Here is a 4,490-nt window from a genome sequence, read left to right as displayed (position 1 = left end):
CGACAAGACCTCATGTCTCACCTTACACATGAGTTTTCCATCTGGGCCCCTAAATTTCTTCCTTGGTATCTCCGTATCCCGAAATAAGCAGAACATGTTCTTGTCTCAACAACTATATGCCAATGAAATCGTACAGCGTGCCGGCATGCAAACATGTAAACCGGTAGACACCCCGGTTGACACTACCGCCAAACTGAGTACAACCTCGGGTATTGACTTTGACAATCCGACCCTATACCTAAGTCTCGCTGGAGCTTTGCAATACTTAACGTTCACTCGGCCCGACATCAGCTATGCCGTACAACTGATATGTCTACACAAGCATGCACCAAAAACGGGTCACTGGCACGCACTAAAACGCATAATCAGGTACATCAAAGGCACCTCTTCCCTTGGACTCACGCTTAGCGGCTCTTCGGACCCCTCCCTATTGGCCTATACCGATGCCGATTGGGCGGGGTGTATAGACACTCGCCGCTCTACAAGCGGTTACTGTGTTTACTACGGGCCCAATCTCCTTTCTTGGTCTTCCAAACGTCAAGTAACAATATCTCGTTCCAGTGCTGAAGCCGAGTACCGTGGAGTGGCTAATGCCATGGCCGAAGTATGTTGGCTACGAAATCTCCTATTAGAACTACAACACCCTCTTAATCGGGCAACTATTGTGTATTGCGACAATGTACGTGCAGTCTACCTATCCGGGAACCCGGTTCAGCACCAACGAACCAAACACATTGAACTCGACATTCATTTTGTTCGGGAACTTGTTCAGCGAGGCAAAGTTCGAGTGCTTCATGTCCCATCTCGTTATCAGATTGCCGATATCTTCACGAAAGGGCTACCACGGGTTCTGTTTAATGACTTCCGCTCCAGTCTCAGCTTACGTTCTCCTCCCGCTTCGACTGCGGGGGTATAATAGGAGACGTATATAGTGGATATAAATAATATAAATCTGTCCATATATTTAGGAGATATCGTTGTATCTTTATCCCAATTTTAGATGATTGTATTATGTAGTTATAAATAGTTGATGATAATGAATGAGAAGGCAAGGGATTGTGTTCTATCAAACTTGTTCGTAGACATGACAACACACTTGGCAAAGTCGGAAACGTTTGAGAACTAGGGTTTCTGAAAATGATTGAAGAAGATGCATTTCCTTCTCACCTTGCTAAAGGTGCTGTATGTTTTGAGCAAAACCAATGCTAAAATACGAGGAAGAAACTTTGGAATATGATCAAAATAGAAATAAAGAACTTCCCTTGGTATCACTTTATAAAAGTCTTAAAGAATTAATAAAGATCTCAAAATGGTAACAAAGCCAAAGATAAAAATATGGCTGGACCATTTTCAGTAAAAGTGATCAAATTTGCACAATGCTATATAGGTTTATGAATAAGAAAAGGTTGATTATTTTTTATTTTGTGATTAGATATTCTGTATTCATCACACCAGGGTTATAATTATTTAAAAAATTGTAACCTAAGTGAATACAAAATTTTTGTTTAGAAAACTTGAAATTAAGGTTATATATATTTGTAAAATGCTGCACAATAATCCACAGTATCCACACATCATAGAATTACAGTAAACAGGCTAGCATCCTTATAAATTAGGTGGCCATTTTCTTGTCATACTTATAAAAAAAATGGTCATCTGTGTATTATAGTCAAATGGTTTTCCACCATAAGATGTCCCTAAATGATATTTTCCAAAAACATTTATAATATATTTCCTAAAGGAAATTGGTTTTAAATTTTTTTTATCGATGGATATTATATAAAGCACCAACTAGCAAGAAACTAGCCGAACAAAACCAAAAAAGGAAAATTACATGAATAAAAGAGGGTTCTTTAAACATTCTAACCAATTAACTTTACACCTACTTTTTCTACTCGAATACCAAAGGAAAGAGAAGTAACATCATCAAGCAATGCCGCATACTTCATACGTCTTTTCAAGAAAACAGTATCATTTTGAAGCATCCAAATTGTCCACCAAGCAATGTATATAATTGCACCCACAATTTATTTCTTGAGCACACTTTAAGACGAGTTCTCAACCCACTCCGTTAGATCAATTGGGAATCGCAAAGTTGGCAACTTCATATTAAGCCACCTTTCAACCAAATCCCAAATCTTCTTAACCGATGTGCACTATCCAAAAACATGAATAACGGATTCCGACCCATTGTTACACAAGGGCAAATACGGAACACCTAACCCACAACAATGAGCACCCACAATAACACTCACAAGCCGCCTCATCAGATTAAATATTTTTCTCCAAATCCTTCATATTCTCCTACAATAACAAACATTCACAAACCGCATTAAAAAATTATATTTATATACATATATAACATACAGGTGTACATGAGAGACGGGCCCCACAACACTAATATGCTTTGCCGTCCTTGGCTGCAAACTTTGGCATGCATGGACTTGCCTTCACATTGGTAAATTAAGTCTGGTTCCTCCAAGTTTGTTGCAGACCTTGGGATAAAAGCCTATTGTGGAAGCTCTAATTATGTGGGTACTATCGCGTGAACAAAAGTTAAAAGCCAATGTTGAGAAGTGAAGAGCATCATAATATTGAAGAAGTTCATGTGGAGTTTTTTTTTTTTTTTTTTATTTTAAGATATACAAGCTACTTTATTCCATGTTTTAGACATAAAACTTGTAAGTTGTAACCTACATTCACAATTCATAATTCATCTAAAACCAAAAAAAAATTATATAAGTTATATAAAGTTGTAAAAGTTATAAACTAATTTTATTTATTTGGCTAAACTACTTGGAGGATGTTTTAGCCATAACTTCATACAATCATAAATATACATATTTATACATGCATATGATCTACATAACATTGATATATACATGTCTCAAAAATCAATAAATTTATTTAGCATTATAGAATCCATTATCCATCAACACATCCTGTAATTAGTATCACTAGTTTCCATCTTCTCAAACAACTGCTAACCCACATCAGTGTCGGTTTCCATGCAAACCCTTGTCAAATAAGTAGTCTTTTTGTCGGTATCATACCTCACATTCATTGTCTGTTCCACCTTGATACGTATGTATACATATACACATAACACATCTAAACATAGTCCGTATACAGAAGTGCTTTTTGTTTGTGTAAAAAAGAAGCGATGGACTATAAATATAAATTTATGTGGTACAATAATTAGCAATATTTGTCATAGCCATGGCCCATAGGTGGTCATGAACACGTATCAACCGTAAATTGTACATGAAAAATATTATTATTTTTATTTTTCATTTTGTCTTGATCGTCTTTTAATTGTGGTGGTAGATGAGGAAGCCTTTTTTATTTTAAGGGATGGCTACAAACTCAAGATCCAAGACTAGTGGACCCAACTTTTCATAATTCTCTTTTGTTGTTTTTATGATGATTTCAGGCCAATAACATTTGTTTAAGTGTAGACTTCAGGTGTCACCGTTGTATATAAGCAAAATAATATGACTTTATAAAAGAAACATGTTATATATTGGATAAAGGTCATTCGGGTGGCATCTGATGAAATTTGAAACGATACAGAGAATATTAGCATCATCTCTGCGTAAAAATGACAAAAATCAAGAAATATATTTGATGAAGGTTAAATATGTTACTTACGTTTAAAATGTATTAAATTGTATTAAATGAAATGCTGGCTAAAAAGGGCTTGTATTACTAAATATAGGGTGGTCACTTGTCAGTATCACGTATTTTTCTTGGTTTGTGTGTGGGTAGAGGTGCACAAATCGGTTTTTTTAAAAAAACCGGTTCGGTTAATAACCGGACCGGTTTTTCTTGGCCTGGAAAAAAACCGGTTTTTAAATAACCGGACCGGTTTATTAACCGGTTTTTTTGGTGCAAAACTCGGACCGGTCTAACCGGTTAGGACCGGTTTAGAAACCGGTTAGAACCGGTTAATAACCGGTTTTTTTAATTAACCGGTTTTTTTTTTTAAATAACCGGTTAATAACCGGTTTTTTTCATAATAACCGGTTTTAAAATTAACCGGTTTTTTCCATAACCGGTTCAGTAACCGGTTTTTTCTCTAGAACTTGTAACCGATATACGAACCGGCGGTTACTAAACCGGTCAAACCGGTTTTTAAATAACCGGTTTTTGTAAAAACCGGTTTTCGGTTTAAACCGTTGAACCGGTTCACCAACCGGTTTTTTTGCCCATCTCTATGTGTGGGTAGGTGAGATACAAAGGAACGGCTTCCATTATACATATACATATTTCATATGTATAATTGGAGGAAATAATGAATAAGCATGTTGTAGCAAATAAAATCTGTAGGGATGTGTAGTGATAATAAGTCTGGGTTTCTTAATTGAGACTCATGTTAAAATTCCTATAGATAACACTTTGGAGAGGACGTAAATGGTTCAATGAAAGAAGAAAGATTTTTGTGATCTTCAAATCTTGAGTGCGTCCAGGTTTTATAATTAATGGGCTTT

General features: G+C 36.0%; 1 non-coding gene across 1 annotated transcript; it reads left to right on the top strand.

Annotated features, from left to right (window-relative positions):
• Positions 1-3,533: 3,533 nt before the first annotated feature.
• LOC143574176 (U6 spliceosomal RNA) lies at positions 3,534-3,637 on the top strand. The gene has a single exon (XR_013142546.1). It is a non-coding gene; the product is annotated as a U6 spliceosomal RNA (small nuclear RNA).
• The last annotated feature ends 853 nt before the right edge of the window (positions 3,638-4,490 follow it).

The sequence above is a fragment of the Bidens hawaiensis genome, unplaced genomic scaffold, assembly GCF_021521415.1.
Source record: "Bidens hawaiensis isolate Kalapana, Puna unplaced genomic scaffold, B.hawaiensis_p1.1 tig00001382_1, whole genome shotgun sequence".
In the NCBI taxonomy this organism is placed as follows: domain Eukaryota; kingdom Viridiplantae; phylum Streptophyta; class Magnoliopsida; order Asterales; family Asteraceae; genus Bidens; species Bidens hawaiensis.
The sequence above is the reverse complement of the archived record's forward strand: the minus strand, read 5'-3'. Positions and strand labels throughout refer to the sequence as shown.